Source organism: Tamandua tetradactyla, chromosome 4 (assembly GCF_023851605.1).
Source record: "Tamandua tetradactyla isolate mTamTet1 chromosome 4, mTamTet1.pri, whole genome shotgun sequence".
Classification (NCBI taxonomy): Eukaryota; Metazoa; Chordata; class Mammalia; order Pilosa; family Myrmecophagidae; genus Tamandua; species Tamandua tetradactyla.
The window spans coordinates 182443666-182471488 of record NC_135330.1 but is presented as its reverse complement, the minus strand read 5'-3'; the positions used below and the strand labels follow the sequence as shown (position 1 = coordinate 182471488).

Genomic DNA, 27823 nt, shown 5'->3' with positions numbered 1-27823 from the left:
CCTGTGGCTAAAGAGACACCTCTACTTTAGTTTTTTGTCTTTGCAATGATTGACAGCTCTCCATGGTCATGCTTGTTTGCCCTTTTGTTCAACAAGCATTTGTCCACCCACGTATGTTCCCAATATTGGGCCAGGCTCTGGAAATAGGGAGACAGGAGACATGATGCCTACCTTTTAGGTGCTTACAGTCTCTGGGGAGGAGGCATATAGTTGCGTGAGCCCTTACAATATACCTTGGATGGACTTGAGCTCGTTTTTCTTATAACAGGAATGAGAGCACCCATCCTGCCAGGTAGGGGCAGGGTAGAGAAAGCATATCAGGAAAGGCTTTCTGGAAAGGATCTGCCAGTTAAGGAAAGATGGGGTATGTGTGGAAAGGGGGGATTCTCCCAAGTGATAGGGCTGTTTGGTTAAAGGTGTCAGGGCAAAGGGTGTCTGTGGGTTTAGGGTGGGGGTGGGGGTGAGATAGCTGGAGACAAGGCTGGGGAGGAAACGATGCTGAATCCTGTTGCCCTTATCCTGTTTCTTGCTTTGCGTATTTGTTTGCTGAAATCACCACGTGAAGGGGTGGGGCTCCATGCTTCTCTCTCCCTTTCCCGGTCCATTACTTTTTTTCTTTTTAAGAATAATTTTATATGTCTTTGACAGTCCCCTAGCATACATAAGTATCACCATATTGTTTGTTTTGTGCCTGTTTTTTGTTTGTTTGTTTGTTTTTACTTAGCATTGTAGAATGAGTGTTTTCCCCCGTGTGCCTGGCACAGTGCTTGATACATAACTAGTACCTTCTGAATCAACGTGTTGAGTAAATTATTAAATGCAATGATACATTCTCTGACCATATCATTTTAAATGACTGCATCATCTTTCATGCAGTATGTCATAAGTTGGCGTTGTTGCCGCCTCTTGTTCTCAGCACCAGGTTATGAGGCCTCTGCTGTCCATGTTCCTCCCTGCAGACTGCAAAGTCCTCCTTGGGGACCACAGTTGGGGGTCATCCAGGGGCTGATCAATTTCTAGTGTGATAGGTGGTAGCTCTCATTCCAGCCCAGCATGGGCTCTGGTCCTGATTTAACTTGGAGGAGCAGGGACAGCATTGCACAATATTGTACATTGTCAGTGTCAGTTTTGGTGAAATTATTTCATCTAAGGTCATTTTTGGGCAAAAGCAGAGCTTTGGTTTCTGTTTTTCTTTCTTTGTGATAGAAAAATATATTGCTGTCCCCTGGGTTCCCACTCAAGTACTCATTCACCTGCACTGTTCACCAGTGTGGCTGAAGAAAGACTAGAAGGAGAACCTCAGCATCTTAGAGGTCTTGGAGAGATGTGTTTCAATGAAGTACATGAATTCTTGGGAAGACAATGAGTTTCCCAAGCCAGAGAAAGAATGGCTTGCTAAGGCTGTTAGAAATGGGAAAGCACTTACTCCATATGTAGGAAATAATCAGTGGTGGCTGTAGATACCAAGATGGGGTGATCCTGTTGAAGCCAGCAAATATATGTCTGACTTTGCTTTCTCATTAAACCTTCTTCTCCTATCACAGGCTGCTTTTTTTCTGGACAAATTCCCATAACCCCCCACCTCTCAGGACACAGGCAGCACTACCAGAAATCAGAGATGGCACTGGATGGGAATCTTATTTTTCATGCCTGACCCTGATTAAGGAAGCTATGTTTAATGCTCAGATATTTGTCAGCCTTCACCTACTCTCAAAGTGCCTCATATCACATAAAGCAGGAGGCTGTGGAGGAGTTTTAAGTAATATTAAAATTTATAGCAACTATTTATTGAGGACTATTTATGTGGTGCCTTATAGACATTAACTAGTTATGTTAGTTTTCTCTGTCTGCTGTATCAAGTTACTATAAACTTTTTGCTTCAAGCAACAGAAATTTATTCTCTCATACTTCCAGGGGCCAAAAGTCTGAACTCAAGGTGTCAGCAGGTCCACCCTCCCTACAAAAGTTCTAGGGAAACATCCTTTTCATTTCTTCCAGCTTCTCATGACTCTTGGCATTCTTTGCTGTCAGTCCTGTCTCTGCCTCCATCCTCACAGGGCCTCCTTTTCTCTGTGTTTTCTCTACTTCTATCTTGTATGGTCACTTGCCATTGGATTTAGGGTCTGCCCAGGGAATCTGGGATAATCTCATCTTGAGATCTTGCACTTGATTACATCAAAAGACCTTTTATCCAAATAAGACCATATTCATAGATTTTGGGGGTTAGGACATGGACATATTTTTTTGGGCAGAATCATCATTCAACCAGCTATACTAGTTTAATCTTCACAACCTCAAAGCAAGGTCGGTATTCTCATTCTGCAAAAGATGAAAATGAGACTCAATGAAGTCAAGAAACTTGCTCAAAAGTAATAATTAGAAAGTGGCAGGACTAGGCTTTGAGCCTGGGCTTCAATGCTCATATTCTTTCCACCATATCCTATGGCTTTTTCTCTACCTTTTGTTGCTCAGAGATTTTTAAATGGTTTTTGAATTCAGAAAACTAAAGTTTTAGTATTCACTCTTGAGCAGCAGTTCTCGACTTGGTTGCACTATGGAATTAAATTTAATATTAGATTTTAAAAAGACTGATGTCTAGGATTCTGAGAATCTGATTTAATTGATCTGGGCAGCAGGGACTCTTTGATAGCTCTCCAGGTGATTCTAACGTGCAGCCAATGTTGGAAACCACTCATCTAGAAGTTACAAAATATTTAGTAACTAGTTCATTTCCCAGTCTTGGCCTGCTAATTTACTATTGTTCTTTAAAATTTTTAAAGATTTCTCAGATTACAGTTCAAGAGGAACATACACTGACCTCCGTTATTCTTACAACTGAGTAAAAGGAGAGGTGGTGTGGAAACACACTGCATTTGGAGCAGTACACCAGGTTTGGGTTTCTGAACTCCTTCTTAGTCACTTCCTGACTATGTGACTTTGAAAGTTGCTCTGTAAAATGGAGAAAGTACTTTCCTTGAAGCATTTCTGTGTTGGCTGAGATGGCATATGCAGAATGTCTGACACATATGCCACTCCAGGTAACTCATCAGTGACTGCTCTGCTCTAATTACTGCTTTCGTCTGAATTAAAAAAAATCTTTCTATAGCCATGAGTTTATTTTATTTTATATTTTGCTTTTAGTTTCAGCATTTTACAAGTTTTAGTAAAGTATAGAAAACTTACTTCCCTTTAAGTTCCTTTATGCTCTCCCTGTTTTTTAAGACCATTGTTTTGAATATTTTCTCCACACACTTCAAGAATGACAATGTTAAAATTTTTGCTTCAATCATCAAAAACAGTTGAGAAAACTTAAGAGGAGAAGAAAAGCCTATTGTATTTCCTCAGGGTTTTTGCTCATTTTTTTTGTCTTTTATGATTTGCCTGCTTGTGCTTCCTGATGTTCCAAGATTCCTTCATTTATCATTTCTTGACTATTTGAGAACTTCTTTTACTAATTATTTTAAGGTAGGGTTGATGGTGATAAATTCTTTTCATTTTCCTTCATTTAGACTATCTTGGTATCCAATTCATTACTGAGGGATATTTGGAAGTAGAATTCTTTGTTGACCATTCTTTTCTTTCAGCTCACAGCAAATATTGTGACACTTCCTTCTGCTCTTCTGAGTTTGGACAAGAAATTCACTGTAACTTGTACACACACACAACCCGATAAATGATGTATCATTTCTCTCTGGCTGCTTTCAAGATTTTTTTTTCAGAAATTTGACTATGATGTGGACATTTTTGTGTTTATTCAATTTGGATTTTGCTCAGCTTTTTGATTCTGTAGGTTTTTGGAGAGATTTTTTGGTAAAATTTGGGAAAATTTCAGTCATAGTGTCTTCAAATACCTTTCCATCCTCATCTTCTTTTCCTCTCTTTCTATGATGCTAGTAACACAAATATTAGATCATTTGTTACAGTCCCACAAATATTATGAGGCTTAATTCATTCCTTTTTTCAGTCTAATTTGTCTTATTGGGTAATTTCTATTGTTCTATCTTCAAGTCCACTAATTGTTTTCTCCATCCTCTGCTGTTGAGTGCATCCATTAAGATTTTTAGTTCAGTTGTTGTACTTTTCAGTTTTATCATTTCCAGTTGAGTTTTCCTTCTTTATATCTTCTATTTCTTTATTGATATTTTGTTTCTTTGCTGCAACTTTCTATTTTTCATTTGTTTCTGGCATGTTTATAATTTCTTTTTGAAGCAGTTTCATGATACTTGCTTTAAAATCCTTGTCGGATACTTATTGGTATCATCTCAGTGTTGGTACCTGTTGGTTGTCTTTTCTCATTTGAGTTGAGATTGTCCTGGTTCTTGGTATAATTATAATGAGTGACCTTATGTTATATCCTGAAAACTTTAGGTATTGTGTCATAAGACTGGTATTTATTTAAATCCTTTGTTTTAACAGGCCTTCTCTGACACTATGGCAGCAAGGGAGGGAAGTTTTTGCCTCGATAATGTTAATTAAGGTGGAGGTACTGGCTCCCTATTTGGTCTCCATTGACACCCTTGGGTAGGGAATTGGGTAGCTTGGAAGTGCTAGATATGGGTGGAAATTCAGGCTCTCCACTAGGCGTATGCTGACATGCAGAAGTAGAGGGCTTATTACTGCTGAGAGGTAAAGGTCCTGATTTCCCACTCAGCTTCTTCTGACACCACCCAGTGAGAAGGTAGTGGCAGTTCATTACTGTTGAGTGGAGGTGGAAGTTTAGGATGCTCATTTGGCCTTTGCTGACAGAGGTGGGAGAAGAGCCACAATTTTTTTTCTGGAGTATGTGGCTGGAGTAGGTGGTTATTATCTCAATTCTGTCTTGCTAGTTTGCTCATTTCCTGATTCTTTGGCTAAAGATAACCAGCATTTTCTTGGAACTTTTTTTTGCATGTGCTCTATGGTGTTTCTGGCTGCTAGCCTCTTCAGCACTTGGTCTGCAGTATATCCAGCAAGCAGAAAAGGCAGGGAACTCGCCACCAGGTTGTTCCTCAGATCCTAAAGACCATAGACTCTGCCTTCCGTTTAAAAATTTTCACAGCATTTTAGTGTTTGTTTGATATATAATGCACAGGGTTCTTAGCTGTAGCTAGTGAGGGGAATAAAGAGAAGTGTATCTATATTTTATCTCATGTAGAACTAGAAGTTCCTTAATGGGGTTTTATGGCTGATATGCAATAAATTATTTGCCTCCAGGATTGCATTCTGATTTCCCAGCACCACCTCTAGATCCTAATGAAGTTCTGTGTAACATAGCTTTTGAAAAGGAATTGTTACCATCATTATTCAGAGAGACAGGACAGAAGCTTGATTTTTCATTTTGGTTTTGAAGTAGGCATACAGAAAAGTCAATGATTTGACTCTTTGGTCCTTTTCAAAGCATTCTCCAGCTTCCTGTGGGAAGCAAGTTTGTAGTGTACCATAACAGAATTTCCCTGATTCCTGTCCTGTTTATGTCCTGTAGTGGTTTGGCAGCACTAATTCAGGAGGGCAGAGCAGTGATTCTCAAATGATTTAGTCTCTGAACTGCTTTACACTCTCAGCAATTATTGATGAGTCCAAAAATTTTTGTTATATCTATTTGTGCTTATGACAGATTTTAAAACTGAGAAATTTAAGATGTTTACCTATTAGTTTAATGTAGAAAACCCATTAAGTAAACTTAACATATTTTTATAGAAAATTATAGTTTTCAAACAAATCAGTGGTCTTGTTTTACATTTTGCTAATCTCTTTAATGTCTGGCTTAATAGAAGCCAGCTGGATTCTCATATCTCTTTTTGCATTATGTTGTTTTGGTTGAAGTATATGAAGAAAATTCAGCTTTACTAAGATATGTAATTGGAAAAAGGAGGAGTGTTTTAATAGCCTTTTCAGGTAATTGTGGATATTTTCTCCTGTTTCTACACCAGAATGTGGCAAGTGATAATTTCTCAAAACTAGTTACAAAGTGGAATTCCAAACCAAATCAGTAAACTTTTTGTTCTCTTACATTAAAACCTATTAGTCTATCTTGCACTTTGAGGGGATCTTTTACACATGTGCTGAATTATGTAGAGCTTACAGATGTTGATAGATTTCATTTTACAATATTAAAAAATCACATTCATTATATTACCACCAGTCTCATTAGAAAAGGCTTTAGGTATTTAGAATCTATCAAGCTCAAGGTGATAGATACAACATTTAAAATTTTCATTTGAAAACTCAGATGTTGTCAATGACAACAAATACTGTCAGCTGCTTAGCTTGAAGTGACAATCACATTGTTCTCTTTTTGAGAAACGTTCTGCCAAATAACCATATCTGAATAAGCAGTTTATCTGTTCAGTCATTCTTTCGAGAAAAAATGATGTCCATGGAAAAAGTGGCTAGTTGAGCTTGCAACTTAAACAATCGCTCATGTTCTTTTCCCTGGAACAACTACCATACAACGTTCAGAAATGCTTTATGCTTATTTCCAATTTCATTACAAAGGATATTAAAAAGACCTGTGCTCAGGACCATGTACATTATGAGTGAAGTCCAGTGTAAAATGAAAATTAGGGACCCCCTATTTAAAAAGTAAAAATTTCAAGACAGTGATAGAGCATTAAACCAAGTGTGGACATGGACCTTTCTAAGCACAGGGCTCTATTCCCATGAAGCCAGTCCTGCCTGTTCTCACGAGTTAAGCTTAGTAAACTTAGTAATTTTACTGCTTTATCAAGGACATTCCTAAGTGAAACTGGCATTTTTCATTTTTACTGGGAATGCATAGTAGTGAAGAATGCAACAAAACAACTCTTACAGTTTGGGGCCACTGTCTTAATTCAGGTACCAACAGTTTTACCCCCATTGCTTTTAAACTATAAGGGCAAATATCAACATAGTGAAAAAGGCTTGTAGCATTGTGGTATTGGTATTGTCATGAAAATAGTTTTGAGAGGGTCTTAATGATTCCTAGGAATCTGATGACCACACTTTGAAAACTGCTGGTATAGAGCCTGGCTATAGAAGGAGCAGAGCTGCTGGAAAGAAGAGTCATCGGGGAATGTACAGGTAGGAAGCCATAGGCCTAAGAAGTAGAGGGCAAGAAACTTAGGACCAGGGAATAGCCAGAGACATCAAATCCGAGGCTTGCGAAGCAAATTCAGGATCCTGCCTGTCAGAGGCGGGGAAGGAAGCTAAAGAGGTGATGAGGACCAGGAAATGTATTCCCCTCAAGGGTACACTTGACAAATATCTATTAAGTAGCTACTAGTGCCAGGCAGTGTAGACACAGCAGAAAATTGCACGAGTTTCCTGCCATGCTGAAGCTCAGAGTTTCCATTCATTCTAGGCAAACGTGTGAGGAGGATTTCCTTCCAGTTCCAGGGTAGAGTGGCATGGGCTTGCCTCCACCTGCCTGAGCAGCCCAGTTCTCTGAAATCAGGGTCTGACAGTTTCATCTCCTTGGCTCTGTGCCAACTTGATGTAGAGCCTTCCCTTGAGTGGTCGAGTCCATTCCTACTACTTAGTAGTGTCTGAACTAAGGAACGCCTGCTTTGTCATTTTCTATCTTCCCAGAGGGATCATTGGTGTGTTTACCTGATTCTCAGAAAAGCCACACGCTCCAACAATCATGGAAACTAAACCTTAGCAATTGCTCTGTGGCTTTGGCAAAATCCCGATCATGCCAGGCTATTCTTTCTCTTGTTAGAAAGAAACCCCGAATGTACTTAGGCCTCAGAGACTCCCTTGCCCACTGAGGCACCACAACTCGGGGTCTCACTCCGGATTATAGGGAAAGGGTGAAAGAATACATGACAAGAGAAGAGTGAACAGACAATTGAAACAAGTGGAGTAAATTATTTTATTTATATTTTTACATTTCTCCTAGAATGCATATTTTTTACATTTGCTTTGGGTTTTTTTTTGTAAAGGACCAAAGGGTGGTGTGGGAACTGATTATTCCCTGTGGCAGACTTTTCCCCGGCAGCCCTCAGCTGGTGCAAAATTTTCCCTGCATCTGGATCCTCCTACTTTTGTCTCCTTTCAGTCTGCCCAGTAATTGAGTCTGAAATCATATGCATCCCTATTCCAGCTACATTTAAATTTTCTTGTTTCACTGTTTTTTATATCCAAGGCAGTTGAAACCACTCAGAGGATATATTTCTAAACTTAGATTATCTCTCATCCTTAAACTGCAAGGAAGAAAGTGTGGCATAGTCTGTAAATCTGCAGAATGGGGGTGAGGGCGTTGGGCATGTTAAGGCCTAGAAGCTTCTAGGGAAGCTACCTTTTGGAAGCCAGGACGATTTCAGAGCCTTTTCCCAACAAAAAGTCAAAACCATGGTCTCTCCTGTGTGCCTGTTGCAATCCATCAATGAAAATCAAGCTTCTGTCCTCTTGGATACTTCGCCTGGGATACTTCGCCTGGCTCTCTGAATAATGATAGAAAATTGCACACTTCCCTATGAAATAAAAGGCCACACATTTAAGATTTTCTCAGTAGACTTAAAAAAAAATCTTTTATTTATGCTTGAGTAGGGAAAAAGTTCATTAAAAAGAAAGAAAAAAAAGATTAAAAAAAAATCCCACATCTAATGCTTTGACCAACCAGCCCTTCATGACAAAAGGCTGCCTCTTCTCTCCCCCCCAACCCCCCAACTTTCTGCTGAATGTTAGGACCTAATTATCGGGCTGGTGAGGCAGCCACTGCTGGGTAATGGGGTTGCCAACTTTAAAACGAGGACGGCTTGTTTAATTATTAGTAAACTTTCCCGCTCCTGGGCGCGTTCTTTGGCAACCTCACGCCCAACACCTGTGCACTCAGACCTGGGGCCCGGGACGTCCCCGCGCAGATGTCAGGGCTCTTTTGTTGATTTCCTATTAGTGGCCACTTAATAGGCAAGGGCTGAGGACAGCTTTGCCTAAGCACCCGGCAGTGGACAGCCAACATTGTTCCCTGGATGGGCAAAGGGTCAAACTGTTTCTCTTGCCTCTAAAGCTTGGCCAGATAATTGCTGGTGATTAGCAATTTTAATTACCAGGTGCGAGGGGTTGGGACCCACCCCTCCCCTTCTGTAATTGGGCAGGTTGTTAACTGTCTTGTAGATTGCAACTAGGGAATATATTTTACCAATTCGCTCTGGGTCTTTGCAAGTTAATTAAATTAAAGCAAATACAATCATCAGAGACTGCTTGGAACCTGATGAGCCTGATAGAACAAGTTTTCAGGAAACTTGTGCTACAGATGAATCTTGAATACAAGTCCGCAAAGCAGTGTTTAATCCCCTTGTAAACCCTTGTGTGTTCCATTGTCACTGGAGAGGGCCAATGTGATTTTAACGTCTTTTCCTGCTACATCAGTCGTGTTGGAACTAAGCCTGTTGGGACGTTCTAGCTCATTGGTTTTGCATGCTGACTTGTAGGGAGTTCATAGGATCGCAATGGGCAGAAAACTAATCTCTTCCTGGTTCAGCCGTGGAAGGGGTTGAGCGTAATCCCACAGCCACCCAGAGAGCTGTTTCCATGTTATTTCTCCCAAGTGTGCCTCATTACCTCTTAAATAATGCAAGCATTTATTTGAAATTGATAAGTAGCCCCCAATTCTTTTGACAGAGGACAGGAAACCTGCTTAATAAATGTTTAGTATCTCTGGAAAAGGAGAACCAGAAGAAAGCCATAGTCAAAGCATTGTCTGGGGTCCCTACAGCCCAGAAATACCCCCACCCCGAGGGGTTAATAAGAAAGTCCACATTTTTCTCTCAAAGCAACACTCTGTGGCTAAACACAGACACAGGCAGACTTAAAAAGCAGGAGAGAGGACTTCTGCACACAGTGTTATTTTCTGATGTTGAATGTGGCAACAGGTAATAGTTTAGCTAGAAAACTCAGGAGACAGAAATCAGGCAACTAAGAACACACTCTTTACTTCAGACCCAGAGGTAAAATTGAAAGGCGAGAAAACACACATTGGCTGTGAGTTGAGACTAACAAGAAGTGCAATTGTCTGATGCCTTTAATAGGGGCAGGCAGAGGGAGGCGAGAGCCAAGTCCAACTTCCTTCTCTTACTTGCAGCGCTGCAGTTCCTGGAGCTCTCACTGCCCCAGAACATACCCCAACTCAGCCCCAGAGCACACCCAACTCGGGCAGGAAATGCAGAGGGCAGTTGCGATGGGGGGGAGCATTTGGCCCCAGCCTAGTTCCAGCCTTCAGTTTGGGGGCCCTGTTCCCCAGAGCTTTAATTAAAATGATATTCCTTTCCATGCCTACATCTAGTATTGCTCTTTGGCCACAATCAAAACAAATTTCTTCTAGTGCTGACAGAAATAATTCACTGATGATAATGGAACTGGAAGTGCTGTGCTTTAAGTTCCTGCTGAGGGCTCTGTGTGTTTCCAGAGTATAAGGTGGGAGGGAACAAAGTGCCGCAGTATGGGTGGGATGGGAGGTCTTTGCAGAAAACCTTGTGGGTGAGGAGAATGACCCAAGGGAGCTTCTGCAGTTTGGGTGTGCACTCACAGAATTCAGTGTGAAGAGCGCCCCTGGGATTGTGTGTCCCCTGCGCTCTCCCTGGAGCACAGGTGTGGGTGGTAGGCTCCAAGCGGGGGTGACCTGGACAGTCACCATGCTTTGACCTGCAGCACGTTGGCTATAAATGTAGAGAGGCTGCTTTTGTCCCTTTTCTGAAGCTGCAAGCATAGCTGAAAGGTACTGTAGGTAGTTGCAAAAAACCTACAAAGGAATTCCAAAAGAAGTTTTCCAAAATGGTAGAATATTTTCGAAGTTTATATTTTGCAAATTGGCTGTCTTCTCATTCCTCAGAGTGTAGCGATGGCATGTGTAGCATCCTTTGCCTAAAATGAAATGGAGATATTTACGTCATGTATGTATATTTCTGATCAGTGAGGTGACTGCTCAGGAAAGTATAGATAGGAAACATTTACTCCTATTTATGTGTCCTTTAATTTGTGATTTTATATATAGATGAGTCTAAGTATAATGAAATCTGTGTGCCTTTTCTCCCCCCACCTGATGTATCTGCAATGGTTGTCGTTCGCACATACCACTTGCTAGAGCACGGACCCCAGCATCTTGGGGGGGGGGGCGGTGTAAACACCTGTGTCCCTCGGCCCCTGGCCCCCTTGACTGCACCCTGCAAACTGAGCACTGGACTGGGGGATCAGAGTGATGGAGCCTGACAGAAAAGCCACTATACCGCTTTCAACTCTCGGAAAGAAGCATTTTCTACTTTGTTAGTTTCAGCCTTAGAGACAGCTTTGCTGGATTCCAAAACCTTAGCACCACTTCTCAAGCTCCGAAAAGCTTGTAGTTTATCATCTTTGTTGAAATAGTTAAAATACAAGTAAGTCCACAGAAAATGTTTTTCCCTCTTCCTCTTAAAACCACAATGCAAAAAAGAAATTGAGTCCCAGGTTTGCACGTCGAGACTGCTGATTCTAGGGAGTTGGCGGGAAGAGAGCTGGGCCTGGATGAATGTGGAGTGTGGGAGGGAGATTCTAAGAAGTGGGTGGGGGGAGCAAAGCAAAACAGGTGGGAAGCATTGAAATTCTTTTGAGAAGTGGCAAGATATTAATGCAAAGAATTGTTGCCAATATTGTTTTCTAGAAAGACCTTGTTTATATGTGTGTTAAAGGGCCCATAATTTCATACGGGTGGACTTGGAGGACTCAAAGGCTGAGTTTAGGGCAGTTCGTTGATGGCCCTTAATTAACAGGCGCTAAGGAAGCGGATTAAGTCACAGCTGGAGGAGCTCAGTCAGATAATTGTGAGGTTTCCAGTGAATAGAGGCCCAGCAGAGGGGGCTGAGAAAGGAATTAGCCCATGCGTGGTGGAATTGCAGAAACTTAGGTTTCTCAACTTTGGGGTTTGATTTGGGCAATGCCCTTGGGAGAAGCAAATCCTGAGTGAAGATCACCAGAAAGACTCAATAGCCTTACTTTGTTTAACTTTTCATTTTGAAATAATTTCAGATTTACAAAATAGTTACAAAAAATAGTACAAAGCATTTCTGCATACTCAGTTTCCCCGATGTTAACATCTTATGTACAACCACAGCACAGTTTTGGTGTATCACCTTTAGCTAATCTACAGACCTTATTCAAATTTCACCCATTTCCCCACAAAATATGTAGGGAAATTTTCTGGTCTAAGATCCAGTCCAGGATCTCACATTGCATCTAGTTGTTCTCTGTCCTTAGCCTCTTCCAATCTGGGGTGGTTCCTCAGTGTATGTTTGTCTTTTATGACCTTGATATTTTTTGAGGGTACTGGCCACTTGCTTTATAGAATGTCTCTGGATTTGTTTGATGTTTCCTGATGAGTAAATTAGGATTATATACTTTTGGCAAAAATATCACAGAAGCCATCTGTGTCCTTCTCAAAGCATCATATCAGAGTGTACATGATGTTGACATGTCTTGTTACTACTAGTGGTGGCAGTTGGTTTCTGATCAGGTGGTTAGGGTGGGATCACCAGGTTTCTCTACTGTAATTCTATGAATTTTCCCTTTGTAATTTTTTTCAACATTTTTTATTGTGAAATATAACATATATACAAAAAAGTGATAAATTTCAATGTACAGTGTAACAAGTGGTTATAGAACAGATTTCAGAGTTTGGTTTGGGTTATCGTCCACAATTTCCCTTTGTAATTTATAACCATCTTGAGGAGAGATATTTGGCAACTGTGCAAATATCCTGTTTCTCACTCTATTTTTGCCTACCAATTTTAGCATCCATTGACAATTCTTGCCTTCAGCAATTAATACCATGTTGTTTGTCAAATTGATGATTATCTATTTCCATCATTCTTTCTATATTTATTAATTGGAATTCTTATATATGTCTATTATTCTATTATTTACTTATATCATTTTAAACTCATGGAATTTTTTTTTTATTCCAGGGAATATAATCTATAATCTATTTATTATTATTTACTTGACTTGTTCCGATGTGGCCATTTGGGTACTCCTTCATGTTTGAATAGGCTTAGTTTTCCACAAGTGACAGAAATTTCGCTCTTCTAATTTAGAATTTCTAGCTTCTCCAAGCAATGTGATCTTGTGATTCATCTTTCAAATGGTGAAAACTCACTCCCTGCTGATCATAATCAGAAGTGAGAGAGATATATAGTTTAATTTATCAGTTACTTTTGAATTTGATCCCTGGCTTTTCTACTGAGGACACTTCAGTAGCCAATGGAAGGCTTTAAAATATCTGACGTTGTAAAAACAGAGAAGACTATTTCTGGCAAATTAAACACCAGAGCTGGGAACCTCCTCCTCTTATATCTGTCCCCATCCCCAATTCTAACTCCACCTCTACCCGCTTTGAAGTCAATCTTAGGTCTTGTTTTGATGGTTGACATAGGCTGAGAGTGAGCTGATAATTAGTCCCTGCTAAGATGTTACTTAATGACAACCTCTGCAGCTCCTAAGGGAGTCTGCATTTTGAAGAGGAATTTTTGAAGAGGAAAACCTCTAAAAGACAGTGGATTTCATGCATGTCAGGGATGGGTTGCATAGAGGTGGAATATGCTGAAGTGAGGATAGAATGGGGGGTTTTCAGATAGGAAGTCTTTCTCCTCCCTCTGGAATCATATTATGGAACCAGAGCAACTCAGAACTTGAGTTGGTGTTTTGGGCTCTGTGATGGTTAGGTTCAGGTATCAACTTGGTGAGATGATGATGCTCAGTTGTCTGGTTAGGCAATCACAGGCCTGACTATTGCTGCAAGAACAATTTGTGGCTGGTTGGTAAACCAGAAGGCTGGTGTATTAAATCATCAGTCAGTTGATTGCATCTGTGGCTGATCATATCTAAGATCAACTAAGGCGTGTCTCCCACAAAGATATAATCCACTCAGTTGAAGGCTTTTAAAGACGAGAGACTCACTGTTTCAGTCATTGAGCCTCTCCTGTAGTGTTTGTCTGGAACTTCATCAGAGCCACCAGCTTCCCAGCCTGCCCTACGGATCTTGGACTCTTTCATTCCCACAGTTGAGTGAGACACCTTTATAAATCTCATATTTATATATCTCTCTTGTTGTTTCTTTTTCTCTAGAAAACTCTAACACACGCTCCCTTCTGCTTACACAGGGCCATTCTGGGGCCAGGTCTCCACATGGGAGGTAGGCTTCTCCCCACCCAAGGGGCCCTGATACAGACTGAAATCTACCCTTGCTCACTCAACAAGCTGTGCCCCAGGCTGGGAAACCTCTTCCCACACTACAGAAATATACACACTACAGAAATGTATTATGTTAGGGTGGGCAGGAAATAGCTAGTTTGGCTGTAGTAGCAGCTGTGTGGACACAGAAAGACGGTGAAATCAGGTTAAAAGATGAAATTATGGGCAGAGGATCTGACAGCCTGGATGCTAAGCAAGAGTTCAGATTTCATTTTGTTGGTAGCATACTCACCAGGACCTGCATGCTGGGGTGGTAACGTGAGGAGCAGGTAGATGTACAAGTAACCCTCTGAGATGCAGTCTAGGGTCTTGGCAGAGGGAATGGAGAGGAAAGTGAGGATGTGAGAGTTGTTAACAAGGAGGAATGGCTATGGCTTAGGGACCTAGTGACTAAGAAGACATAGGGAGATAAAGAGGGGGCAAGATCAGCTGTGACCAGGAGGTTTCCAGCCAGGATGAATGATCACATCCTGGGCAGAAGGCAAAGAAGCCAAGGGAGGAGCTGGTTTCAAAGGAAAGGAAAAATTAGAACGGCATCTTTTGGTAGTTTTCCGTGTGGTTACTGATAGAAGTAAGTAACATGACTCAACAATGGGAAAGTCTCATGATGCTTTTTTAATTATTATTGTATTTGCTGATGTATTTGTGGCTTTATTGCCATTTGTACAGAGCTGGATGTGCATCCGATTCTTCCATGGAAACTGTGCACCTTGCTATGATTTCTATGGGTCATTTCAAGATGGTGCTTCTTCTACTCTTTGCATTTTCCTTCCACCTTCCTTAATTCAAGGTGATTAAAAAGCCGTCATGTTCAGGGTTTCCTGGGGGACGTAAAGTTCAATTCTGAACTGCTTCATTTCTGAGCTCTGAGCCCCGGGAAGGCCTTAGGTGAAGCAGTGCTTGATGTTATCTCTGGGGAGCCAAGTAACTCTTGAGCTTGAAGCCTGGGCCCCTTGGGCTTCACAGTTCCGTTTCTGTGGCCTTAAAAAGCTGGGTGGCTCAGTATCCTCATGTGGAAGTTTCCAGATAAAATGATGGACCCTGTGAGGGGGCTTGACTCAACCAACACCTGAACAAGGCTTTTTTTTTGAGCAGGACTATTATTTCTCCCCCATAGGTGCTGTGCCCTGCCTGTCTTTCTGCTTACCCCTCATGGAATCCTCTATATACAATCTTCTGTTCTTTTTCAACACATTCATCCCACAAGCATCTGCTGCATACCACCATGTACCAAGCTGTTTCCCACACTGCCCTAGGCTAGCTGCTGCCACCATTTGCTCTTACAGAACATTCCCAGATCGAGATCCCAAACCCATCAGCAAAGAGCTGCGATCATTACTTGAGTGAATATATTAACCCTGAACTGGATTTCTGACTTCCTAAGGCAAACTTTTCTACCACTGGCAGTTGAGTGTTGAGGGAGAGTCTGAGTCTCTCAGAAGCCAGCTGGAGGCTCAGTGACAGTGGACATGGCCAGGAGCCCCTGGCGCTTCCTCCTTGGTGTAGGGGGTCAGGACAAGTTTTCCAGCCTATGTGGTAGTGCTAGTCCAGCCCTAAATTCTAGAATTTCTATAAAAGTCCAAAACTGCTTTTTCTCTTTGAAGAAAAAGGTTGGTTTTTTACCAGCCACCTGAGATGTATGTAGAGTTTGAGGGTTCAGTTGGGGATGCTGTTCCCCTTTGCATTTGATCCAGCTACATCAAAACTACTCATCAGCAACTGTCTCGGATTCCTAGGGCTCAGCCTCTACCTTCCTGGCATTAGCAAAGGCATGTGCTTTCAGAGCGAGCGTGGAGTCTGGTAGGATATATCTCCTTGGAGCTTGCCTCTGTTAATGAAAAGCAAAAACTCCCTACTTGTGGTTGATGTGGAGACAGGTTAGAGTATTAGTCAAATTCCAACTGAGTGCTGCTGGAGGGGGTTCTCTGTTCTTCTATTATCAGTTTCCATGTAGCTAGATTAAAGTGTTGTTGTTTATCCTATATCCTCTTTAAAAATAGGGAGAATCACAGTCTTTGGGGCTAGTAAACAGCCCCTCTGTTCTGCACTCACCTCGGAATGCCTTTCAGAGCACCAGCTGTTTCCAGTGGCAAAGCCATCTTGGGGTTTTTCTGGATGGTAGAAGAGGAGGTTAGTAAATGGCCACAGTGGGTGTAGGGCAAGGCTTCTGGGTATCATCACTGAACTTCCAAAGTCTGCATGGTTCTAGGTGGACAATTGATGTACCATAATAACAGCAAATGCTGACCCGTGGCTTACTTTAGGCCAGGCACCCCCTAAGTGCCTCTTGTAAACTAAATCAATTTAAGCCTCACCACAACTGTATTACCCCCATTTTACGGGTGGGAATCCGGGCACAGAGAGGTCAAGTGCTCTGCCCATAGCTTCTCCCAGCAACTGAATCATCCACTAGGTAATTTTCCATCAACACTAGGTAATTTTAAAAATGGAAATTTGATGGTTTGGTTTGGGGGTCACTTTAAAGGTCCCATCAAAACAGCCATATCAGAACATCACAAGCCTGTGGATGGTGAAGTAGTGTGTGTCCACTCTTCTCCACACGTCAACTGATTAAATAAGATGTGCAGGAAAATCAGAAAGCCTGAAAGCTGGAGAAGAGGCTCCAGAAGCTTGTTCTTTTAATCACTTCTCTTCATGCCTCTCGGTGAACTCATGTTGTTCTAGTTTGCTAGCTGCCTGAATGCAACACAGCAGAGATGGACTGGTTTTCTATAAAGGGGGATTTATTTCGTTAACATATAGTTCTTCAGAGGAAAGGCAGCTAACTTTCAACTGAGGTTCTTTCTTCCATGGGAAGGTACAGGGTGATCTCAGCTGGCCTTCTCTCCAGGTCTCCGGGTTCCAACAACTTTCCCTGGGAAAGTGCAGAAGTTGATTCCTTTCTGCATCTCCAAAGGCCTGTGCTGAGATGAGGTATGCTGAGCTGCTTGGGCTATGCTACATTGAGCTCTCTCATTTAAACACCAGCCAATTAAATCAAACATTCATTGCAGCAGACCCGCCTCCTAGCCAACTGCTAATGTTATCAGCAACAGATGAGGTTCACATGTCGTTGGCTCATGTACACAGAAATAGAACTAGACACCTTCACCTGGCCAAGTTGACACCTGAATCTAACTATCACACGTCAACTGATTAAATAAGATGTGCAGGAAAATCAGAAAGCCTGAAAGCTTGGAGAATGGACACACACTACTTCACCATCCACAGGCTTGTGATGTTCTGATATGGCTGTTTTGATGGGACCTTTAAAGTGACCCCCAAACCAAACCATCAAATTTCCATTTTTAAAATTACCTAGTGTTGATGGAAATAGATCTTCTTACCCATTCTCAACCCTCGCTCTTGAGGAAGAGGAAGAGGAAGAGTCAGAGGGTCAGGCAGGGAGTGAGGCTCAGGGGTATACGAGGATCAGAGCTCGACTCATGGGCAGAGTGAGAAATGGGAAGGAAGGAGGTTGAACAGAGGCTGGAAATAATATTGGGGTAGCTAGAAATTGCATAGGTATTGATAACAGTAGTAACTATCCTTGATTAGTCTTATAACATACCAGGGAAGGTAGGTGCCAACTGCTTGGTATGTTACTTCATTTCATCCTCACAGCTATGGGTGCCAGGGCACAAGGAGGGGTCAGGGACAAAGAGTCAGGAATGGAGCCAGCATCAAAAATGTCTGGCTCCTAATTAGAACTAAAAGTAATTTTCTATCTTGACATGGTCAGTTTGATGCTCCTACATCAGAATTTCCCTTGTGACAATCACCTTTGTCAAATAGCCCTGGCCTAATGAGACCCAGCAGCAACCAGACCATTTGGGAAATGAGCTGAATGCTCAGTTCAATTCCAGGCATGCCCTTCCTCAGATGGCATTTATCTGGTTATGTCTCTGCCCTGGGGGCAAGATGGAGGCATGAGCCCCCAGTAGGACCACTCCTCCTCAGGCACCCAACAAAGGCTGGCATAGCCCATGGCATCCAGTGCCCAGCAGCATCCCCCAGCAAAGAGGTTATGAATCTGGGTCCAGAACAAACCGAGGAATTCTATTAAACCTTCCCTCCTGAGGGGACATTTGGCAGGTCAAGAACTTGAGGCCCACTGAAAATTACTGATTTGGTACCAGGTCCGCCTATAGAATTGAGATTTTCCTTGTCTCTTAATTTAAAATCTAATATGCTGGTTGAGACAACTCTGGCTATCCCTGCCCTTAATTCGAAAGAATGCAGTCCTCCCCAGTGGTCTTGGTGGAGTTGGTGAACAGTTGTTACAACTGCACATGGAAACATTTCTCTTGTAACTGTAGCATGTGGTAATTTTGGTACCAAAAGGCTGGGATCTGCCTTGCTTACTGGACAAGGCACAGATACCCCTGTCTTGTAACTGGTGCTGGCCAGTTAATGATGAATCATGAGTAGACTTTGAACCTAAGCCTTGGCAGTGAGCTAAGGCAGAAATTGTTTTCCCCAAACCCATGCTTAGTTGCTATACTACTGTATGCATTGTGTCACATTTTATTACTGATTTTTTTTTTGGGGGGGGGGGGGGTGCATGGTCCTGGAATTGAACCCCGGTCTCCCACATGAAAGGCAAGCATTCTACCATTGAACCACCCATGCACCCTTGCTACTGATTTTTTATCAGGGTTTAGTTTAGTGACTCATCTTGAAAATAATATCATGATAACCTAAAAATATAAAATATAAATAATTCCAATCTCCTCTAATTTCACTAGTGTCAGATACATTTGGTTTATTGTCTTTTCATGAGCGATGGCAGTGCTGGGAGCTATTACTGTGGCTTCCTTGTTGAAGTTCAGCTACTTGGAAGGTCCTAATTAGTGGAGAAGAAAATGAATGCCTGCGTGTGTGTGTGTGCATGCACACACATGCACTTTTTTTTTTTTTTTTTGGTCTGTGAGTCAGACATGCCTACTTGAAGACTTACTTGGTAGGCAACCAATAATATGTCCTATATTTTGGGGTGTGCTATTGACTCATTATAGGAAACTCTCCATGTAGTTTAAATTCTAGAGATAGAGTTCTCTGAAAGCCAAAATAGACATAAAATTTACATTCAAATTATATGTATATTCAGTGCATTCAAAAGTGTGCTTAAATACTGTAAACTATTACTTTACTTGTGTATGATTGAGGCCTATTCTATTTTGTTATAAAATTGCCTCTGGAAAAGAGATCATCAAAATGCTTAAGCTGTAACTGAGAGAGCCCTGAGCAACATCAGGCACAGAGAAGGAAAAAGAAAGAGAGTGGGCTATAAAATGATGGAGAAATGAAGCCTTTTGTATAGTTTTTATAAAGCATCAAATCAATAAAAGTATGAAAACCATTATAATGCCCCTCAGTTGTTTCAACATAATTATATTTGGATTTGAGTACCTTTAATGTAATGTTTGTCTATTTTCTACCTTTTAGATAGGGGAGAGAGAGAACATGAGAGTTGAGAGTGATTGCAAGAGAGAAAGAGAGGAAGCAGGGTGTTAGTCTAAGGTATTTTAGGGATGTAAGTTTTAATGTTACCTGTCCATGCACCACATATATTATTGATCACCAATAATCAATTTGTTCCTGCCTCTGAGTGATGCATGGTTTTTCTGCAGGTGTCAGTGGGCATCAAGAGGAGATGCCCAAGACATTGGCAACAGTTGTACTTCATGTCTGCTACACTACAGTCATCTCCAAGCTGGGAGGCTAGGTTTAAGCATGGACTTTGGCCCTAACTGATTTTCATTATTTTGTAGGTTGAAGTTAGACCCCTACTCTGTTGTTTGAACACAAATCTGGGCTACTTTATTGATATTAGTTACCTGCTGTGCCTCACAGTACCTGCTGACTTCCTTGCTGTGCTCTGAAAATGCAGGTATTGTGCACCTGAATTATAATCTTGCTGTGATAATATGCCTGTATTGATTCAACAAAATGAATTGTCTATTTTGTTTTCACTACAACATCTCTTAGAAGGAAAGACTGACAATCAGGAGCATAAATATTTTGGACTTCACATCTTGTGGCATGAAGAAGCTTCTTTAAAAAAAGGGTAATAACTGCAAAATAAAATTTCACTGAGAAATGCAGTTCCATTTGAACCTGTAGGTTGAACTTCTCACAAAAGGCATGTATTCTAGAACAGTGTTAGAATGTTGTCTTTTAAGCACCTGGAAGGTAGAAAAGAGACAATATTACATTTAATGTACAGTAATCCAAATATAAATATGTAGAAATGACTGAGTAGAGTTACGGTTGTTTTTATGTTTTATAAAAAATATATACAAAAGGTTTTATTTCTACATTGCTTTATTCTAGATATTGTCTGTTGACTCAAATGGGTTTCTCCAGTTTATCTTGCACTATCATAAATAATAACACCAGAGGTATTGTGAAAGATTTTAAGCCAATATTCTTTACAGGAGCTTGATATTTCTAATGTGTTAAAGTTCATTTGAATAAGTTGGCTTATGTTAGCTTTCAGGGCTTAATTACAATTATGATATATGACTGGACATTTGATAAAGCAACCCAATTGATCAGCCTCATTTTCATTTTTTAAGTAAAACAAGTATTTTTGTAATTAAGTAGGAGGATATTTTCCTCATAAAAGAATTTGACTCAATTTTCCTAACCATTCTCACTTCTTGTCCAGTACCCACATCACTGGTTTGAAACACCTATTTTAGAGTGACATATTTCATTAATGCCAAAACTAACTGGAGTAGTTACAGCTAAGTTACTAGTGCTAATAAATGAATTCAGCAAAGTGGCAGGATACAAGATCATCACCCCCAAATCAGCAGCATTTCTATACACTTGTAATGAGTTATCCAAGGAGGAACTCAAGAAAAAGTTCCATTTACAATAGCAACTAAAAGAATCAAATATTTAGGAATAAATTTCACCAAGGGTGTAAAGGACTTGTACATGGAAAACTACGAACATTGCTAAAATAAATCAAAGAAGACCTTAATAAATGAAAGGCACTCAGTGTTCTTGGATTAGAAGACTAAATACTGTTAAAGGACAGTTCTTTGAGCAGTGAGTTTATAGAAACAAATACAAATTAGAGATAAAGTTATTTCAAATTTAAGTTATGAGGCAGGATTTTTTTTCCTATCCCATCATATAGATATTTTCTTGCTTAGAGTAAATTTATGCAATAGTCCTCCTCCTTGCATGGTTGCTCCTTGTGAAATTCACAATGTGCACTGATATATGAAATGCTCTGAGAGAGTGTCCTGAAATCCTGAAACCTTTAGATTTAGCCATTAGGTATTGGAGAAGATGAAAGTCCATCTGTGGCCAAACCAGGACACACAGTGGTGGTGTGACTACTGGATCCTAGTTACAGGTGAAAAGAAGGACAAATAGCTGAGAAGTTTACTCTTGCAGGAAAAAGGAATAGGCAATTGAGTCTCTTGCTGATTAAAACCTGAGCGGGGGACAAAAACATGTACCCTATGATGAATAACATTTGAGTTATCATATTCGAGTCAGATCCTATAAATGACAAAATATCCTAAGCACTTGTTTAACGAATGACAAAAACTTTAGGCCCCGTGAAAATCTATCATGGTTCAAAGTAAATAGTGTAGTAAAGCCTATCAAGCAAGACACAGAATAACAAAATACAAAAATGGTGAAATGGATGAATCAGCATTGAAAAGTTGCAAGAGGTGAGCAAAGAAACTCTGACACCTTTCACCCAGATCCCCCAAATCATCCAAACATTAATATGCTACTATGTTTGCTTTATCCTTTTTTTCCCCTCTCTTCATATAAATACTATGAAGTAGTATTTATAGATATCTATAGTATATAGATATCTATACCTATATTATAACTACCTATAGTATATAGATAGATAAAGGTAAATAGATGATTGAGACACGTCCATCCATCCATACTTTATTCAAGTGTAAGTGAGGCACGGTATTTTGTGAAGACTGCTATGCTGGTGGCCTGTAATCCTAGAAAGGCTGGTGACCGTCTTGCTTCCATTTGGAGCAAGCATGCCTGAGGAGGAGGCCAATGTAGATGAAAGCATTGCTGAGGGATGGCTAAAGATGTAGTCACCATTTATGAGGTTGGGTCCAACCATGCTTTTAGTTAGGTTTTTCGGTTGCATGAGCCAGTACATTCCATTTCTTTCTTAAGCCAGTTTTAGTTGGGTTACTTCCACTAACAGCCAAAGTCCTAATAACTAGGGATTTGGGACTCTGGGGTGATGTCATCAAAGGCAAAGTTAGGGGTATAATTCTAGGGATGAGGTGGAATAAATTATTAACTTCAACAGAAATACATCATATAAAATACTACTTATTATGAGTTTTTCTGGGGAAGTTATATGTTATATTCATCATATAATTCGTCGCATCTAGCACTAGCATGGAAAAGACATCCAGTAAATTATTCAGTCAATGTCCGTCTAGTGACAAGCAATTGCAACAAACCTATCCCTGTCTACATTCTAACATGGAAATATTTGCTAAGATAAATTCAAGAGTTTTTTTTCTCCACAAAGACTTTCAACCAAAATGGGTTTCATTTTCTAAAAAGATACAACTTGGTCAACCCTCAGTCCTTTTCTCTGCATCCCAGCTGGCTAACCTGATGCAAAGATAAAATCAGGAAGACTCTCCTCTCACACTGTGTTTGTTGTTACAACTCCAGGCCTCTGCGCTGCTTATCAAAACGACCAGCTTTCTCATGGTACACATAGATCCTTTAGCCAGTTTGAATCTGTTGTGTGCCCTAGACAAGCCGTGTCCTTTAACCCTCATTCAGTACTGCTGAGTAGGATCTATTTTTTTTAATTAACTTTTTTATTGTGTGGTATAACATACATACAAAGCAAAGAAATAAAACAATAATTTTCAAAGCACTCTTCGACAAGTGGTTATAGGACAGATCACAGAGTTTGTCGTGGGCTATCATACGATCCTCTCAGATTTTTCTTTCTAGCTGCTCCAGAATATAGGAGGCTAGAGGGTTTAAATACTTTTTTATCATCACAATCGACTTTTTTCCTACTTTTTTTGTGTGTGTGTGAAAAATAGCATATATACAAAACTCTAAATTTAAAGCATGGCACTACAATTAGTTGTAGAACACATTTCAGAGTTTGACATGGGACACAATTCCACAATTTTCAGTTTTTTCTTCTAGCTCCTCTAAGGCACTGGAGATATCAATTTAATGATTCAGCATTCATATTCATTTGTTAAATCCTATCATCTCTGTATAACTCCACCATCACCTTTGCTCTCTCCATCCCTCTCTTTAGGGGTGTTTCGGCTATGGCAGTTCTAAATTTTTGATATTGGAAGGGTCTGTCACTAATATGGGGTAGGGAGATGGAACTATCTGATGTTCTGGAGAGCCTGGGCTAGGTTTCAGGACTTCTCTGGGCCAGGGACCCACCTGGAGATTATAGGTTTCTGGTGCATGGAACCCATTCTAGTGCATGGAACCCTTGTGGAATCTTATATATCGCCTTAGATGTTCTTTAGGATTGGCTGGAATGGCCCTGGTTGGGGGTTGGCAGGTTATGATAGGTAGCAAGGTCTACCTGGAACTTGTGAAAGAGCAACCCCCAGAGTAGACTCTTGACTCTATTTGAGCTCTCTCTGCCACTGATACTTTAATTACACTTCTTTTCCCTGCATGGGAATTGTTGATCACATGGTGCCAGGGCCAGATTCATACCTGGGAGTCATCTCCCACATCACCAGGGAGACTGCCACCCTTGGATGTCATGTCCCATGTAGAGGGGAGGGCAGGGCAATGATTTCACTTGCACAGTTGGGCTTAGAAAGAGTGAGGCCACATCTGAGCAACAAAAGAGGTCCTCCAGAAGTAACTCTTAGGCATACCTATAGGTAGTCTAAGCTTCTCTGCTACCTATGTAAGCTTCACAAGAGTAAGCCTCAGGATTGAGGTCATGGCCTATTGATTTCGGTGCCCCTAAAGTTTGACACAGTATTGGGATTCCCTGATGGTAAGGTTTAATAGTTTCATATTGTTTCTCCCCTCTGTCAAGGGACTTTGCCAATACTTTTTGATTATCTACTTAATATACTATAGGATGTATCCACGCATTACAATAATCTATACAGGATTAAAGGATCTCTTTTTTATTCTGGGCTTCCTGTGTTTCAATTGTTCAAAGGAGTTATACAGATAAGTTGAGTTAGATTATGCACTACAGAAAAATTTCACTTCCAGACCAAATAAATCTTTCTCCCTTTGGTCTCAAAGAGTATGTATGGTTCTAAAATACAGACACTGTCTTCCTTACCCCTGTGTTCTGAATTACTTTTTTTTTTTTCATGGGCAGGCACCGGGAATCGAACCCAGGTCCTCAGGCATGGCAAGCAAGCACTCTTACCTGCTGAGCCACCGTGGCCCACCCTGAATTACTTTTAACCCCACCTGATTGGCTTTGTTCTTATCTCTAAATATCAGGTTATATATATATAAAACAGCTTCTCAAAATCCAGAAATAATAATGGGGAAGGCTTTTGAATTGAGAAGCTGGGAGAGAAAGCTCACAGACATTACCACGTGCCTTCCCAGCTGACAGAGAAACCCTGAATGTCATTGACCCTTTCTTGAGTCAAGGTATCTTTCTCTGGATGTCTTATTTTGGACATTTTTCTGGCCTTTGAGCTGTAAACTTGTAACTTAATAAATTCCCTTTATAAAAGCCAACCCATGTTTGGTAGATTGCATTCTCGCAGCATTAGCAAACCAAAATAATCCTGATGTGAGTGATTTTAACAGTGCTTTAGTGACTGTCTACTTGTAGAGGCTGGGCAATTTCCAGGAATTGGTGGTGAGGCTGTGTCATAAGTGTGTGGAGAGAGTACCAGTCTCAGTCTGAAAAGGTTAGCTAAAAGCTTCTAGACATATCCAACTTGGTTTGTATAATTTCTAAGCAATTTCCTGTTCCTAGTGGAAGGTGGCACCCCCCTGTTGTTCATCCAAAATACAGACTAGTCAAGAAGAATAGAAGGGGAAAAGAGAAAGGAAGAAAATGTCTCTTGCTCCAAAACAGAAAATACAGCTTTATTTTAATACAAATTTATCTTTTAAGGTAAGTTCAAAAATAAAGATCTGCAAACTATGTGGGCTTTTGTGTTGGTGAGTATCCTGATCTTCTAGCATGAATAGTTACATTATTCTGAACCCCACAGTTAAGAGATGGAGGATGGTACACACACATATGTATGGAGATGTTGAGAAGCCAGTGAAAATAAAAAAAGAAATGTCTGACATTATGAGAGAAAGGGGGCTTCTGTTGTCCCTGAATCCTTAGATGAGGATGGACTTAGAAGTCAACTTCGTGTTTGCTTTGCCCATATCTGTACAAGCTGCATATCAGGCAATAATCCTGCACAGAATCTTATTTGATAAACTCTTTCTTGACATTCCTCACTCTGTCCTGGGCTGACCAGTTGGTCTCTGTGGTGTACCAGCGTGGGTGATGATAGGGCAAAGCACCTGCCATGGTACATCATTTATCCTGGGTAGCAGAGTCTTTCTGCATTTACCCCTGCGGAAGGGATTCTTCCCCTTCTTCAGCTGAATAATAATGTGTGCTCAAGTGATATTTGTTCATATTCACCCACTCTTGCTTTGCTGTGATTCTCCATGCAATTTCTGCCTTTTAATTTATAATAAAACTCTACCACACAGGTAATTCTCAGGCATGCTTGATGTCTGACTCAATGTTTGCAGTGAATTAAGGTCTAAAACATAAATCAGGGGTAGGTTTTTGGGAGGAAAGTGAGGCAGGTGATTACTGGGGCCAAGGATACATTTGTGGGTCCAGTGGGTGGAGGGAAGAAGCAGTGTGAACATTTTGGTTCAAGAACCTTCTGTTTCCTTTATATGTGTGCTCATGAGTGAATATGTACGTTTGTATCCATGTGCTGCCTAAGACTGAGTAAATGAAACCAGGTGGAAAGGTGAATTAAAGACAGAGGGGTGGCAAACACGACTTCCCCTCCTCCCCAACATGACCTCAGATGTTAATTTGTACTTTGATGTACATCTGTGGAAAGAAAAAGACTATTTAAGACCTACAAAATGGAAGTAACATCAAAATATATGTGTGGGAGGTTCCTAAAGACTGGCCTGAATTTGTTAAAAGGAATAATGAAATTCCTTTAGATATTTTTTGTTTCTTGAATTTTAATGAAAAGATTGATTTCCAGTCATTATTTATCTATTGTCAAATTTTAACAAACAGCTGTAGTGATAATTGCTGAATTTCTACTCTATGTTTAGAGGAAACTGTCAATTCACAAACATGGAATTGTGCTATTATCTATGTCTAAGGCGTTTTTCTGTAAATATACAGATTTAGTGCTGGTTTTCAATAAATATACAAAGATGCTAATTATCACTAGAACTATTTGTTAAAACTCAAAAATACATAAAAAATAAAGAAAAGAAATGCCATTTTTCCATTAGAAATTCAAAAATATTTGTCTTGAGGCTGCCTCTTACACAATATTTTGGAGATTGCACTATCATTATCTTGTGTTAACTTTACCTTTTGTTTTCCAGTCCTTCTAAACTGATTTCTTCTTCCTAGTTCTTACTTGAACATCTCTTCTTACTTTTGGAGGAGTACTTTTCTCTCTGTTTGTGGGGCTTTCTTTGAGGTTGCTGAAATCTTGGTGGGTTATGGGAGAAAAATAAGTGCGATGAGAACCAGGTCATGGGAAGGACAGTCTCCAAGTGCCTCTTAGATTTAGAATTTTACAAATATCGATATCTTTGCAATTTCCCCTTCACTGAAGGAAACTCTGAATTCTGGCAACAGATATGTATGAACTGACCTTGAGAAAATCTGATTTGGGTTATGATTCCTCAATCAAGATAGAAAGCTGGTCAACATGACTGGTTTATGAGAGAGAATGTGCCTGAAGGGGACTAATTATGCGAATTTTATTTTCACTGATTTACACCTCTCTTTGGTACCATACTGCTAGAGCTAGTCAGAGTAGGATAGGTACACAACAGGTGGTTCTTTGTATATTTGGCAGTCCCATCCTGATTAAACGGTCCCCATGCTTATTTGAAGACTTCATCTAGGAACGGACAACATGATTCATTTCTCTGGAGATTTTCATTTTGAAGTCCTTTGATCTCATGACTGAAAGGTCAAAGCATTAGTTTATTTGCTGGTTCTAGGTGCTAAGGATTCAATAATGGACATATAAGACAAGGTTTCTGCCCTCTTCTTAGATTCTAGAGATATACAATAAATAAGTAAACAGATAGGAAAGATAATTTCAGGCAATGGTAAGAGCTATAAAGAAATAAAACCAGGTTAACAGGTATGAGATTGAGCTGGTTACTGCTGCTACCCAGTGAAACTGAGACACAGTTGTTCTCTGAGGAAACTTGAGAAGTGGGCTTCTGAATTGTTCCCTTTAATGATGGGAGCAGGGCCTTTGTCCACCAACTGCTGCACAGGAGGACGATAACCCCTATGCACACCAAAGCAGCAAGGCTGCTCCAGGTACAGGCTGAGTCAATTCTCTTGGCTTTGGAAAAAGTCCTGAGACAGCAAATCGGAGATTAGAAAATGGTCACTTGAGGTGAG

General features: G+C 40.5%; 1 long non-coding RNA gene across 2 annotated transcripts in view; it reads left to right on the top strand.

The window, feature by feature from the left end:
* Window positions 1–27823, top strand: part of LOC143681573 (uncharacterized) — a 70933-nt gene that overhangs the window by 42311 nt on the left and 799 nt on the right. Inside the window, exon 3 of one of the 2 annotated variants that reach the window (XR_013174737.1) lies at window positions 6944–7203. The exons of the other annotated variant lie outside the window; for it this stretch is intronic. This is a non-coding gene — a long non-coding RNA (uncharacterized LOC143681573). Of the gene's footprint in view, window positions 1–6943; window positions 7204–27823 lie in introns of those variants that run through there. 2 annotated transcript variants of the gene reach the window in all.